Source organism: Perissodus microlepis, chromosome 3 (genome assembly GCF_051167445.1).
Source record: "Perissodus microlepis isolate ML-2025 ecotype Zambia chromosome 3, ASM5116744v1, whole genome shotgun sequence".
NCBI classification, from domain to species: domain Eukaryota; kingdom Metazoa; phylum Chordata; class Actinopteri; order Cichliformes; family Cichlidae; genus Perissodus; species Perissodus microlepis.
This window is the reverse complement of record NC_140463.1, coordinates 15652587-15669108: the sequence shown is the minus strand read 5'-3', so window position 1 is coordinate 15669108 and position 16522 is coordinate 15652587. Positions and strand designations below refer to the sequence as shown.

Genomic DNA, 16522 nt, shown 5'->3' with positions numbered 1-16522 from the left:
GGTCTTATGATTGAAACAGGCAAATGTTCAGCATTCAAACTACAGGTGAAGAATAGTCAAACCAGATGTTTCCCCGTTATGTCGATATCAGCTAGTCAAGTACACGCCTACACAGCATGTTAACAAACTGTGAGAAAAAGCCACACAAAAAATGAATGATTGCTGGTAACTGTTTCTATACATTAGTATTTAAGAAGGGTATGTTGTGACGTACCTTCAAAATTACAGTGGTCTCTCGCTATAACGCGGTTCACCTTTCACCTCGCTGTTTCTCAGATTTTTTAGTGCAAGTTTGCATGCTTTTTTTTACATCACATTATGTCCTGCGTCCTGATCGCTGCTGACAATCTCCTCCGTGACGTCTCTCCTGTACAGTACAGAATCGCTGCATCGAGTGTGACGTTTTGCACCGCCAAAAAATAAAATTGGCTACTTGATTTCACCTATCGCTGGTTATTTTTAGAACATAACACCCGCGATAAACGAGGGACCGCTGTTTACAGATACTGAGAATTATAACATTTGAATCCCTTTTCTCTTTTGCTCTGAGGCGCGGGGGGAAAATATCGACAAGTCGATGAACATCATTTACAGATATATTGGGTAAATGCCCGAGACATCTATAGAAATGTAAATCGCCGCTTGATTCATTCATTTGCTTAACTTGTTTTGGACCGTAAACAGGGCGCAAATAGGACACCGGAAACAAAGCTCCCCACAAGAGTTTCCTTACCGGAAGTAGCATATGCTAACATGCACATAGTCTATAACGTAACATGTGAATAGGGCTTTGGAGCGTGATGTCACGGGAGGTGGGTCACGCCCCCTTCCGCCATGACAGTAGGCCAGACACAGGATACAGCTTCAGCTATGGTTCGTACGTGTTGTGTTGTCAGTTGCAACGTTAGATCACATGATCGTGAAGGCAAGAAGCTGGATAATGGGCTCTCTTTTCATCATTTTCCATCCTGGAGGCAACGTGAGGGATCCCATGTATCCGATATTACTAAACAAAGACGTCAGGCTTGGATTGCAGCGGTGAGACGAGCAGATATCGAGTTCTCTGCAATCCCCAGCTTTTTGTTGGTTTGCTCGCAGCATATTCTTTCCGGTGAGTTCTAAATAAATTCATATCACTCTTAAAAGGCTTTTAGTGTTATTTTCAATGCGCTGAGGTCATAGATAATGAGATAAAACATGCTAATGTGTGATGCTGCAGAACCACGTCATGTTGACTGAGTAGCTTATGATTTGGCATTATTGCAGGCAAACCAGCATATGAAATGGGTGTAACAAATCCAGACTCCAACGCTGCACATGGGGCACGACAACATACCTGTGTCAGACTCGGACCGGCACGCAAGGCGTACACAACGGAAGCGAAAAAGAGCACCCATCGGAGGTAAAGAACCCACCCCTCCCTCTAAAAACATACTAAATAGCTATTACTGTACACTAATCCGCACATAACTTCCAGATGAATCACACACCTGTCATTGGAATATTGGTGTACATTTACCTTATGTGTATGCATTAATTTTATCTTACAGGCTTTCGTTATGCAGCTGCAGAGTCTGAAGGTGTGCCCCGTGCAGAAGTGATCGATGAAGATCTGACAGAAGACCAACAACAAAATCACAATGTCATGGAGGCAGTGGACAGCAGTTGTGCTGGACAAGTGGAGGTTGAGGTACCAGCTGCAAATGTGGACAGTGGTGATCGGACAGACAGCGTCACGGAAGCTAAAGGGCAGACGAAGGATTGTGTGTGCAATGAACAGGGCAGAGCAGAAATAAACCGGCTGTTGGAGGAGAACAGACTGCTTCGATCACAGTTGCAAAAGACAGAGCTGAATGAACATTTCTTAAAGGATGATACCAAAAAAGTAAGATATTACACTGGACTACCTTGTTATGCTGTCTTAATGTCCCTCTTCAACACTGTCAAAGATTTCCTGCTAATATCAAAGAAACTGTCAGGTTTCCAAATGCTCTTACTCACACTAATGCGTCTGAGACTTGATCTTCCAGTCCAGCATCTTTGTCATCTATTCAATGTGTCCCATAAAACACTGTCTTCTATTTTCGTATGCCCGCTTAGGAGCACTGGTGCACTGGCCTGAGAGGCACTGTCTGCAGGCGACAATGCCTCCACAGTTTACTGAAACTTTTGGAAAACGAGTAGCCATCATTGTTGACTGTTTTGAGATTCGAACAGAAAGACCATCTAATTTAAAGGCACGCGCACAAACATACTCTCATTATAAGGGTACACAGACCATAAAATAGCTCATCGGGATTACACCCCATGGAGCTATTTCTTTCATTTCCAGGGGATTGGGGGTGCATCAGATAAACACATCACAGAGAAATGTGGCATTCTTCAAAAGCTGTTACCAGGGGACGTAGTATTGGCTGACAGAGGCTTTGACATCAGAGATGCTGTAGGAATGATGTGTGCGGAGGTCAAGATTCCAGCTTTCACAAAAGGCTACTGTCAACTTGATGCAAGGGACGTTGAACAAACGAGAGCAACTGCCCACCTGAGAATTCATGTTGGGTGAGTAATAGGTAGTTTGCGCAACAAGTTCAAAATGCTACACACTACAATGCCAATCCGATTACTCATATCATGTGAGGGTGAAGACACAACACTACTTGATAAGATTTTTAAGGTTTGCTGTGTTTTGGTGAATATGTGCCCCAGTGTGGTTGTCAAACCAGGGCCAAATGAAACTTGCTCTTGTTGAATATTCATAAAACTGTTGTGTTGCATGTGTAGTTCATTGTAAATAATTGTACTTTGTGTGAAGTAGTTTCAATAAAACAGAAAAGTATATTTGTTTGTTTGTTTTTTATTCTTGATCTGTTCACATGTACTTAGCAAGTACATACAAATGAAATGCAAACTATTTACATGGCAACACACAGCTGGCATCAGTCTTGAACCACAAAATGAAACATTATAGGCTATTTAGAGCAGCACGTTGTTTGGAGAAGTATTTCCCAACAAGTTCAGGAAGGCACGCTTTAAGAAAGAAGTCTTGTGCTTGCTTTAAACGCGGTTCCCAGAAATCCACATCAGGGATGCGTATCACAGCAAGGTCTCTCTGTGTCCACACAATGAGGTCACAGTGGTCGTCTGGGTTTCCACTCCACTTCCTTATTTCATACGGGTCCACATTACCGATGCACGCAATTTTTTCAAAGTATCGTCTCTTGGCGTCTGGGCGCAATCGGTCGCGATACAGCCCTTTGTCTTTTGCGCTGATTTTGAGCATGGTTCTGGCAGTCCCGATTCCAACACTGTGCGCTTGTTTTGCTTTCTGGCCTACTGACATGGCGCCGCGATCCCACAATGCGTGACGTCAACTCCAAAGCCCTATAACGACATTTTATTGGTATGATGTTTGTGTATGTTTAGATTTAACCTTGAATAAATCAGCAACATATGACAGCACATGTAAACATTCAACAGCTAGACTTGGAGATAAACTCGTCTGGGCAAAACCAGCGTCCAACCGTTTCAGCACTAGTGGTAACCCAGTGATGCATTTCACCAAACACAGTTTTGCAAATTTAAAGTAATACTGTCAATGTTATCTCCTGGCAATCCTTTCAAACAAGCCAGAATTTTTTTTATCCAATTTTGAATTGTATTGTCATTAATCTGAACATTTAACACAGTTAAAATATCCGTGTTTCGTCAAATTGTATAGCTAGTTGAGTCCATTAGGTCCCTATCTAAAAGGAAAATTTCCCAGTTCCTTATTAACTTTTTGTTTTTCTTTAACCTACTAAAATAGCTATCTTTTATTACTTTTTCAGATCTACCTAACAGTTTACTGTCTTTACATTTTCTACAAACTATGGTTAAACTATAACTGGTGATATTACTTCTACATTTAAAAGGTCTTGTGCTAAGATAAAATTTGTAGTGGAAACCAAAACAGCACAGCTGATATCAATTTTAAATGCAGTTATCACCCAAAGAATATCGAAATGCATATTTGGCAGTGTGTGGTTCGAGGTTCAGCTGCAGGGGAGGGGTGGAGGAGTGGGTTCAGGGGACAGTGCGAGGGAAGGCTGGCTGACACAGTTGATAGCCATTACTCTAGCCATGCATTCTGTATGTCAGTAGCCACTGGAACGAGGAAATGGCAGACAGGCAGGGAACACAGCTGACTCTAATCAGACAAGACTGGGAGGAAGCAAAACAGAAAACAAGAACATAGAACCAAAAACAATAGACACAACACAAGGAATATAAGGGAGGCACAGATAACACTAAAACACTGGATATTAATAAACACAAAACATAAACATGGTGTCCACAGACTCCACACAATGACAATTTTCTTCTGGAAATGCTTCCAAACAAGCCAGAATTTTTTATACTATTTTGAATTAGACTGAACACAGAGCAAAAGAAGATAAAACTACCAAAACGGTGTCACATTTGGTCATATGGATGGATTTGTTCAAATATGCAGGTCAGGACACTTCTAAGAATGAAAGTGAAAATATCTGTGTTTAGTCAATATAGGTTGTTGAGTTCAAAACGTCCCTATCTCAGAGTTCATAGCCCTTACTCTAACCACGCTCTCCCTATTTCAGTAGCTGCTGGGGTTTGGAGAAGAGGGGAGTAGTGGAGGCAGCTGCAGGCGAGGAACGTTTGGCTTCAGAGGGGGAGCTGAAAAGCTGTCCACGTAAACACTCCGAGAAGAAAGCTCGCTGCAAATAAAATACATAAAATAAAAATAAAATAAAATACTGTTGTAAAGGACTGCCAAGTATCTGGTCATGTCCTGCTACAGTGGTGTTGACATCCAGGCTCAGCATGATGATCTGCCTGGTGTAGTTGTGGAGGCACTGGCTCAAATGGTAGCAGAGTTGGTAGCAATGCTCCAGGAGCAGGCAGCTGTGCATCGTGAGAAGCTAGAGAAACTGCTGGACTAGGCCGAGATGGTCCAGCAGATGGAAGAGTTGGCAAATCTTGTTGTTTGGTCCTGTTTCATGTCAGCATTGGGAGTGATTTCCCTGAAGAGCAGTCTCGTGACAACACTCCATGGTCAGCATTTGATGAAGTTATGAAAATTTATGGTCAATATATACACATATTGTTGTAAATATACATTGGGTGCAAGTAGTGGGCAAGAATTGCTGATACTTCTACTACTTCTACTTCTTACATTTTCAAAACAGACTCGTTACTTTTGCTTTAAAGCATTTGACGGGACTTATTAATTCATCACCGTGAGCTTTCATATATCAAACATATTTGAGCCTAAACAGAAATAAATGAAAGGTATCCTGTTCATGTTTTAATCACCACGGGATGGCGTATAAAAAGATTGAAAGAGGTAAAATTGTGACACAAAGTCAGGGGTTAAAGTGGGCTGTTTTTGTTTGTTTTTTTAATTTCTGTATTTTTTTCTTTTTCTATTTTTTTGCACATCATTGGAATGACTCCAAATGTGTCCAAAAGACAAGCAAGCATAAAGGGCAGTTTGTGGCAGGTAACTTCTATTTCGTTTTTATCAGCTCAACAAATGTCAGCTAAAGGTCCAGCTGCTGTATTAGTAAGAAAGAGAGCTAACTTCACTCAGAGATGGAGAAAGATAATGAAGACAAGACAGAAGAGAAAGAAAAGGGGTTAGATTTAAAGGTAAGGACTACTTCATGGTGTCTGATGAACTGGAAATGTAAAGTTTACATGTAACTTAGTGGGAGTTTCCCCCCACAGAGGGACAAAAGGACCCCCTGATGATCCTCTAATCGCCTGAGCCAAGGTGTGAAACTGGGTGTGGGTCCCAATCACCCAGGGTTTCGGGTGAGCTCATTGTGAAACCTGGCCCCATCTTATCATGCGAATTCCTGAGGTCAGATGGCCCAGGATGTGAGTGGGTGTTAAGGCGTCTGGGGAGGGAACTCAAAACTGGATTATAGATGGCAGACAGTTGGTGTCGTAAACCACCGCCTCTGTTCAAAGATGGTCGCTCACAGTGGACATAGATGGCTTCTTTCACTCCTCTTTCAAACCATCTGTCCTCTCTGTCCAAAATGTGAACATTGGCATCCTCGAAAGAGTGACCTTTATCCTTAAGATGCAGATGGACAGCTGAGTTTTGTCCTGTGGAGGTGGCTCTTCTATGTTGTGCCATGCGCTTGTGAAGTGGCTGTTTGGTCTCTCCAATGTAGAGGTCTGGGCATTCCTCACTGCACTGTACAGCATACACCACATTGTTAAGTCTGTGTTTTGGAGTTTTGTCTTTCGGACCTTAGAACTGAAGAAGCTTCTCGGATGAGAGGTGAAACGTCTTCAAACAACTTAAAGAAGTCCAGACGCTTTTCTTCGCAAGCTCCTTTGACTACGATGACCTGGATGACTGAGAACCTTCACAGACATTTTACATGTAACTCCACATATTTTAAAATCAGATATTCGATCTGCACATGTGACATTATGTTTTTTCATATTGTAAAATGTGCTGAAAAACAAACTGAGGTAGAATAACTGTGTTATTTAAAAGTTGCATGTTTGTGCAGTATAAACAGGTTAGTTTGCTGCACTGTGATGGATTTAAAGTAAAGAACAGCGTGTGATTGCTGTACAGTGGCTGTGCTCATGTTAGGTTACATAAAGGGCAGCAGAAACTAATATGATTATTACCTGATGGTGCTCAGATTAATTCACTGAATTCAACCTTCATACCATCTAGAAAAAAAGAGAGCATGAACAGTGTACTGTCATTTTGGATTAAATCAGCCAGGGCAACTCATGAAACTTTTGCTGACATTTTGTTGAATTCAGTTGTGTACATCCACAAAGAGCAGTGAACCTCAGAGCAGCAGTAGTAGCCAGTAGCGGTTTTTGATACGGGCGACACGGGCAGTTGCCAGGGGCGGCATCGTGTGGCATCACGGGCATTGGCAAAAAAAACAAACAAACAAAAAAAATTGCTCGTACTCATGCTGCCCCGACATCAGCCAGCGCATTTGCTATTGCCCATTTGCTGGGAGTAAGGGCGCGCTCCGTTTGCAAGGTGCGCCTGCTGCTTGTGGCGCAGAGAGGAGAGGGCGGGGCGGCGGGGGATTCTCTGGCTGGCTGGAGCAGCATCTAATAACCAACTCGCAAAATAAAACAAAATAAAAACAAAACAACAAACACGAAAACACCAGACATTATGATACAGACTTATAATTTGCATCGATGTTTTTTCAAAATCCTATACGAGTGAGCGCGAGAGCCCTCGGTGCGCCTGCTCGCTGCTGGGATTTCACACAACTGGGATTCCCACAACCCATTATGCATTCATAAGTTGAATCCTGGGTTGTGTGAAATCCCAGAAATACACCTTAGACAAAGTGAATCTGTGAACTAAGGTGTAGGTGTGTTAGGTTATGTTGTGGTGATCCTCGGGTTGGGGGATTTGTGTTCATACTGGAGTGCAAAATTAAAACCAATGTAAGATGGACAAGAAAAGTTCAAAGTCATCAGGTCCTCAGTTTAGAAAAAAAGAGAAAAGAAGAGGAGGAGAAACGAGCAAAAGATGCAGGTAAGCAGATGTGTCATTGGATAATGACAGGTCATCCTGAAACAATCAAAATCAGAATCTGAATACTTTATTAATCCCTAAGGAAATTATGTGGGTTACAGTTGCTCCAAGAAGAAATGGTAAAAATAGCAACAGTAACAGACTAAACTCCAAACAATACATTATGTTACAGATTTGAATATTAATTAGTCATTGTCAATTGTTGATTTGTCCTGTTCTCATTGTATGACGAATTATGTGTGTGTGTGTGTGTGTGTGTGTGTGTGTGTACAACAGCTTTATGTTAATGTACAATCCTTAATATGTTTTATGTGTGTGTGTGTGTGTGTGTGGGAGGGGGGGGACTGTTTGCTCGGGGCGCCAAACAGGCCAGGACCGCCACTGGTAGTAGCCCAGGTTAGCTGATCACAGCCTGCACACCCATAAAATCTACTGGAGCTGTCAGTGGAAACTATTTTGAGTTATGATTCACTGACAATTAATTTTAGAGTTCCTCCACCTGCTGAATCCTGCTTTAACTTGATCCTTACTAATTTTCCAGTTTATAGGCAAAGTCAACCTCAACAATGTGGACATGGAAAATAAAGATATTATTTTCCCTCTTTTTCTCTGTTCATGTTCTGCGTAACTGATTCAAGCTGAATGCAATTGAAATAAAATTAGAGTAAATTTTGAATTCCCATTTATTAATTAATTTTGTTATTACATTAATATAGTACAAGGTTCAGCTATCCTTGTCCAAAAATAGCTGGTAGAAACATCCTCCAAAGAGATACTTTTTTACGTTCATATTCAGAGCGTGTACTTTTTCACTTTTACTTCAGTAAAGAAGATGAATCATTACATAACTTTTACGGAAGTATTTTTTAATAGTAGTATCTGCACTATTGCCACCTCTGCTGATCTTTTTTTGTTGACAGTGTCACACACATGATGGTGCTAATTAAGCAACATATGTTAAACAGAGGTGTTAATAATACTTTGCACACACTGTGACATTGTGTGCATTATAAGTGTACATATCAAAAGTATACTGGCTGTTTTCATCAATTATGAGGATCCATTACCTCCAATGATGTGTGTCAGTTGAAGAATGATAACCGTGTAGAAAAACACTGTGCTCCATACACTGAGTCGAGATTTACACAATCGTCTGCCCTTGTGCTGAGGCATGTTCTAGAGAAAATGTTGGCTCACTTTGCAGTCAGTACGTTACCAGTTGAACACGCTCGCCAAGTCTTTACTTCAAATAACCTGAACTGCACCTGCTCAGATCTTATCTACCTGTCAGACTGTTAAAATCTACTCTGTTCAATGTTGTGTACTGAGCTGTAAAAAGCAGTACTCCACACCTGTATATTGGTCTAAAATGTTTTCAGGGACACACTTCTGCAGTATGCACTGTTTACTGAACCGGAAAAGTTGAGTATCACAAACATTGCTTTAATGCCGTGATAAGAAAAAATTAGTCATTAATGCTTAAGTTAATAAGACAGAAAAATCTCACTATAGTTTTCAATCCACTTAACAGTTAAACAACATTCACAACTATGTTATATATTTGCGTGTGTTTGAGTTATTTTTTCTCTTTAGTTTTTGTTCATAGCTCCTTCTAAAATGGATTACATATGACTAAGAGGCTGTACATTGATCTTGTAACCACCACAATTATAAAATTCTGCAGCCATGCACCAGTAAGCTGCTTTATTAAACTCTGGCCTCATATAACCTGAAAATTTGACAGTATTTACTAGTCAGAAGGGGGCACCATAGGACCTGTTACCTGTCTGAACATGGAGTTTTTCCACCTATAACTATATAATTACTTATATAGTTATAGGTGGAAAAACTCCATGTTCAGACACTTATTTGCATGACATGTAGCAGCTTTTTGATATGGAGTGTCGAAGTCACAGTGCAAACCTTTTGAACCAGAGTATTAAAATAAATCGTAAAGGTGATATACTGTACCAAGATTAGAGCCAGATAAGAGACAGGGGACATGGGCCCACCCTCCTGTAGGCCCACCACCCACAGGAGTCTGCTAGGTTAGATGACCATTCAAATAGCGCTCCAACCACCCACAGAAGGCCAATGACTTTAAAATCCAGGCCCAAATATTACTGTCTATGCCGAGCTGCGACTTTAATGTAGTACAGTGTCCTCTTTTAGGGAATCATTAACAGGAAGTATTTACAGAACACTGCTGTAAGTGAATGCCATTGATGTGTTTCATCCTCATAATGTCCTCCCAATTTCCATACACCTGTGGTCCTCAGGGGTCAAAAATGTCCCCACCTCATTTGAGTGTTTTTTAAAGTATAAAGTATAAATTGTCAATCAATTCAGTGTTACAGCTTAGTTTTACTTAAGACCAACACATTAACACAAAAAATATACAAAAAATACACCCTGTTTTTTAAGCGAAAATAAAACAAGAAAATGAAATATTTAATTGTTTAGATAATTTTGACTATTTGTCTAACTAAAGAATGCTGTATGTTGAACTTTAGTGAGAACGTTTTTTTTTAACCATTTATAAATTTTAAATGGCAGCACATAATCACACCTGTGGTCCTCAGGGGTCAAAAATGTCCCCATCTGGTTTGATTGATACTTAATTAATATGAAGTGGATTTTCCCCCACTTTTAATTAAAACTTAATTCAAACATTTTTAAACATTTTTTTTATTCCATTTCAAATTTAAGTCTGATAAAAACCTCATAAAAATGAATTTTTTCTTTGTTTTCGGGTAAAAAATAAATTAAATCATCAGTTATCGTGAGGATCGTTTCACAACCAGAGTCGGTTGCTTTAACAGATTATCACAAACGGGTTTATGTCAAAGTTAATTTAGAAAGCTGTTTTTAAACTACTTTAATTTTTTACTGGCAGCAAATAATCACGTCTGTTGTCCTCTGGGCTTAAAAATGACCCCATTTGCTTTGACTGTTTATAAAGCAATAAGTATAAAATATCATCCATCTCTGTGTTTCAAGGTTTTATTCAACTTTATTCCAACTCATTACCTGACAGTTTTCTATATTTTGGCATGGTAGGAACACCAGGGCATGAGTCTGAGTGAAGGCAAACTTTCATGAGGACAAAGGCGTGTCCGTATTTGACACAAGTGCAGGAGGAAGCTCAGGTTTATTCCTCTGTACTGGTCCCATCATGGAAAGCTTTCTTTTCTGCAGTTGGAGGCCAGGGGCATATACAGTAAACAAGTTGTTACAGGTGATTATTTTCTTTTAGAAACCTGCAATGTTGGGGACAACTCGCGTGTCCTGACTGCAGGACAGACGGTTTGCCATCGTACACTGGACAGCTGGACCTGCATCACATGCTGCCCATGTTTTTATTTCATAGTTCCCTGGTTTACTTGGATGTTCTGTTGGAATGGACAGAGTCCTCTGAAGGGGATTTGGTGCTCATACAGTCACATCAGTACCAGGATCTTACATCAACAGCAGGAGAAACATCCACTTGTTCCATACACCTCAAACGGGAGCACGTTTGTGTCATGAACGACGATCATCTATTGTGTCTTTATCAAGAAATTATAACCTTTTTGTGCTTCTATGATTAATCTTGTGTCACCTTTAAAACTTCTCTACCAGACTCAGGATGTCATAAACTGGCCGTAGCGACTCTACTGGATGCACGGCAGTAAGAATCAACACACCCACATATGCCTACAGCTGCATTCGGTCCATTTTTCTTCCTCTCTCGTTGTCCCTCCTTGTTCGTCATTGAGTTGGCTGTAGAGCAGGTCATCTGCTAATTGGATGGTTGTTGGTTCAATCTCTGTGTGCTCTAGTCTGGAGTTCTTACCAAGGTGTCCTTGGACAAGTTACTGAACCCCAACTTGGTCTCTGATGTATATTTATATATATATATATATATATATATATATATATATAGATAGATAGATAGATAGATAGATAGATAGATAGATAGATAGATACACAATACAAAACCTCAATAAATACAATAAATACATTTCACATTAACATTTCACACAAAAATGAGCATGCTGCAGACTGATGGAGAAACAAAGAGAGGAGTTGTTAATTAATTTTGTTTAGTGTTTCCCTAACTACTCCAAAAATAGCACTATATAGCAGGTAACAACTGCTTACAAGAGAAATGGTAAATTGTTAGAAAGTATTTTATTCTCTGTTATTTATCTCTGCAATTGAGGTGTCCCTCCAAACCCCCCAAAAAGTAGGAAAGGTATGATTACAAGGCTTGTTACAGAATTATCTTTACTTTAAATCCTTGATAGGTTAAACAACAATAAGTAGCAATAGCATACATGTGGAGTGTGTATTCATTTTCTGCCTTATTATAACCCCAGTCATTTTACTGTGGTTTGAGATCGTGCGTGATCTTGTGATATCACATGTCCAGGCAACTAGTTGGACTCTTGGAAATGTAATAAGCACACATTTCATTTTTTCAAGTGAACCAGAGGAACAGGTCGAGTAATGGGGAGCTCTTTTACACCTTAATTCTGCAGACTCAAATATTTTGAAGACATTATGACTAAACAAACTGCACAGGAACAGGAAACCCCCCTCCCCCCAATGATATTCTTCAGTTGTATTTTAGTCTGTTACTCAGTCAGTGAGCAGCAAGACAACATGGTGATTACAACTACCTGCTTCAGACTATGTGAGTAATTGTTGTAAGGTTTATTTTTATATTTTAAGATTTACTGTATATATGTCTGTACATCAAATAATTTATGGCTTTCCTGTGCTGATCTAGTAATGCTTGAAGTTATTCTGCTGGGGACACATGTTCAAAATATCTTGACCCAAAAAATGGGTGAGTACGTTAGAGACGTTAATAAAATAAATAATCTTTTTACTTTTTGGGGGGTGAGTAAGTTGGGATTAAAATCCTTTTAGATTTAATCATCTTTTATTAACACATTTTATAAGAATTTTGATTAATCTGTTTACTATTAATCTTGTGATGTTTCTAATTTTCAGGTGCAGCTACTCTTCGTGTGACTCCTAACAGACTTCAACACTTTCAATTCAAGTCTTTATCTTTTGTTTGTGAGAGCCCTGATGGTTCTGCTGAACTGAGAGGAATCAAAACCTCTGAGGAAAAGTTAGAATCTTTTAGTCCATTATGTAATAGTAAAGGAAATTCCTCTTCATGCACAATTACTCAAACTTATCTAACAGACAGTGCAGAGTACTGGTGTGAGGTTAAAGGGGGTCAGAGAAGCAACAGTGTCAACATTACCACAACTGGTAAGTTCATCATATTTGTGATATTAGTACATAGTTTTATTTTAAAATTAGGTGGGATTTCTTATCAACTTTGGCTTGGATGGTACAGAATTTATTTGTCATTCAGACTTTTTTGTCAATCTATCTATCTATGTTTGTATGTAGACCATGCCTCTGAAGTTTTATTATATTCTATTCTCTTGTGAAGACTATACAACAGCTGTGCTAACATTTTGCTTTTTATTCAGATGGTTCTGTGATCTTAGAGAGTCCAGTTTTCCCTGTTTTTGAGGGAAACAATGTGACTATGCGCTGCATAAGCAAGACAACTCACACCAACCAAAGTGCAAATTTCTACAAAGACGATGGCCTCATAGACCGGAGCCCTTCTGACAACATGCACATCAACAGTGTTTCCAGGTCTGATGAAGGACGATACAAGTGCAGCATTTCTGGTGTTGGAACATCACCAGAAAGCTGGCTTCATGTCAGATGTAAGACTAAAACTATATTTACTTATTTCTATGTCTGGGCTTCATAGAGAGAGAAATGTGACTCTAACAACTAGATGTCTGTTCTTTGGCTCTTGATGAAAATGTTTATGTTATAAAAATGATATTGCAATTTTTAATGTTTAAGTCAGACAAATTACACAATTACACATACAAAGATATTTATAAAGTTGTATCATTGCAGCATATTCCTCAGGAGAGACCCAGTCTGATGACCCTATTTCTACTCCTGTCTTCTTCCTGCGTTGGATATTGTTGTTTATTTTAATGATGATACTGCTGGTAGTCAGATTTCTTAATACTTGCAAACACAGAGGTAATCAGTTTTTCAGTTCACATGATTTATTAGAATAGTCTTTTATTCCCTTTTAATTTTTTTCTAATGCTGTTTTTTTTCTTCTATTCATTAGTTTCCTCAAAGACATCAACAGCAACATCAAACTGAGATGAAGACCATCCAGGAGGTGAGAGAGAAATAATTATAACTACTGTATTACTCAGTTTCAGGCTTGTTACCAATTTTAATCCAATTTGTTAACCAGTCCAAGTCAATGTCACAGTGGGACTGGACGACTTTTGTCTTAATCAGTATAAATCGATTAAAAGTGTATCGCATGTTTGAGAGACCGAATGATACAATTTCTAGTAAGTTGACAAATAAGAAAATTAAAATGAAAGCTAAAGTGAAGTGTGGTATTTTTACATAGCATATGCTGCACAGAGGGATTCTTTTTGTGTCTGCTCGGTATGTCATATGTGGGTTTTTTTGTTTTAGACACTGCTGATGCTTCGATAATTTAAAACTCTGTCTTAGGTCAAACCACAGCACAAAGCCTGAAAAAGAAAAGCGTGAGGGCTACCAACAACAGCTTTAGAGTATAAATATATATATTCTAATACATATATGCATAATAACCTCTCTTGCCTACAGATGATTCTTCCCCTTCAGACGATATCTCAGAACAACCTGTTTACACCACTGTGATCATAAACAAGACAGAACAAACTCAAGAATGTGGTTCGTTTGTTATGAACATTTGGACATTTTATTGCATTTCTTTCTTTATTTGCTTCCTTTTATAAAATTATGCCAGCACAGTTAAGTCACATTGCACAAATCTTTGCATTGATCTTATATTAAAAATGTACTGCTTGTTTCCTAAAAGAAAACATATATTCTCAATTTCAATGGCAGATTCAGGATTATCATGCTCCACACTGACCCTGAGTCCCCCAGCAGGTGAAGAGTCGAGTTCACCATAGGAGATCATTTATTCACCCATCCAGACAGTAAGACTATTTTGGCCTATAGTGAGCTACATTTTACAAAACAGTATTTAATATGATATTATTTAATATAAGATTTTTATTACTGTAAACCATCTTTTACGGTCCTCTTTAGTTTATGTGACTTTCTCAGGTATTATTGTTAGACCCAAGTTTTATACTTTTTCTTTATTCCACCCACTTACACTCAAGGAAAAAAGTTAACTTAATGTGACAAAGTGGTCAAAGAGGTTATAAATAAAATAATACGACAACACCTATGGGAATTCTCTCCCCAGGAAATATAAAGAGACTTACCAGTAGCTGGGGACCATAAAAGAAGAAAATCACACGTGAAAATAAATTCAACACTCAAGGTGCTGTACAACAAAGGAGGTGTGGAAAACAACCCACCGCCGAAGGTCCCACGGCTACTATTGTGTCCTCAGTTCACTGCAATAAAAACAAAGGAAAACACAATAAAAGTCACACAAACCTAAAGGGACACTGATATATATTTCAACATTTAATCAAAAAACACACACACACACACACACATTTAAAACAGAATAAAAATATACACGGGCCTAGTAACTTGCACCACACAAGTGAACTGTGGCCTGTACCAGTTATAGTTGGAATCCCAAAAAGGAATCCTCCATAACTCTCTGTGGCGACTGCAGCACGTCAGCTGATCAGGTACAAATATAACCGTAAACAACCAGCAAAGCGCACGGACAAAGGATCACTCCATCCCAGCTAAGTGGGCGAAAGTATAAACAATGTCACAAAATAAAACTGTAGATAAAGCAAGGTGAGATGAGACAAAACAAGAGAAGACAGCTGTTCCTTCAAGGATGAGCCCAAAGCAGCAGCTGCTGCAGGCATTATCTTCAGCTAGACTGGGCAGAAACAATCACCGCTGACCGCTGAGCAGAGGCTATAGCAGACAGCAACCAAATCCTGGAAATAACAAATGCATTTATCACTTAGCTTTCAATAATTTGGAGTCATTGACAAATAATGCCAAATGCTGCAGCTGCCCCTACCCAGACCGGCTGGAATTAAAGAAATCGGGCATTCTACAATAGGGATGGGTACCGGTATCCGGTGCCATAATGGCACCGGTTCTGACATAAATGGTAGTACCCAGACCGAAAAGCAGTGCACACTTTGGTGCTTTATTTCGGTGCTTTTTTTTTTCTTGCATACAAGAAATCTTATCACCTTTCCAAGGATAGTAGGCGGGCCAAGGTACGTACGTTCATTTAGAGCAGAGCTACAGATTAAAAATGCCCAAGGCGAAGCGGTCAAAAGTCTGGCTGTACTTCACAGCAAAAGATGCAAACTCAGCAGCCTGCAACAAGTGCTTTAAGGTGATACTGTACAAAGGAGGTAACTCCTTGAATCTGATGAAACACCTGGTGACACATAGCGTTTTCTTAAGCCCCACGCCCCCAATACCGGGGGCAAAAAGGAGGACATCACATTTAATCGGTTATAACACGGGGTGAGAAATATAAGTCCAGACATGTGTGGTATCCACAGAAACCCCTGAATCTCAGCTAAAATGTCATATAAACCATTTCTACAACCACCAAACACATCGAAAACAAGACATGATCAAACGAGCAGTTACGTAAATGCGCAGAAGACCGCTAAACAAATAAAGCCGAACCGGAAACCGGCTAAAGATAGGCTGGTTAGCTTCCAGAGCTATCACTGACTCTACACACCAAGTTTCACCACGATCAGACCAAAATTCACTGAATGAGCTGCAAAAGAAGACCACAAAAACACATAGCAGAGACAGAGATTGGCTTACTGTCCCGATTTCCTCCGTTATTTTCACCGGTAGCCACGTGATTATCAGAAGTTACCACGCCTACCTAGCCACATCAGAGCCATTTTCCGTCAACAACCTCCATTTTAGACC

The 16522-nt window shown here is 39.6% G+C and overlaps 1 pseudogene; it reads left to right on the top strand.

Annotated features, from left to right (window-relative positions):
• The first annotated feature begins 870 nt into the window (after positions 1–870).
• LOC146390151 (uncharacterized) lies at positions 871–2749 on the top strand (annotated as a pseudogene).
• Positions 2750–16522: the final 13773 nt, after the last annotated feature.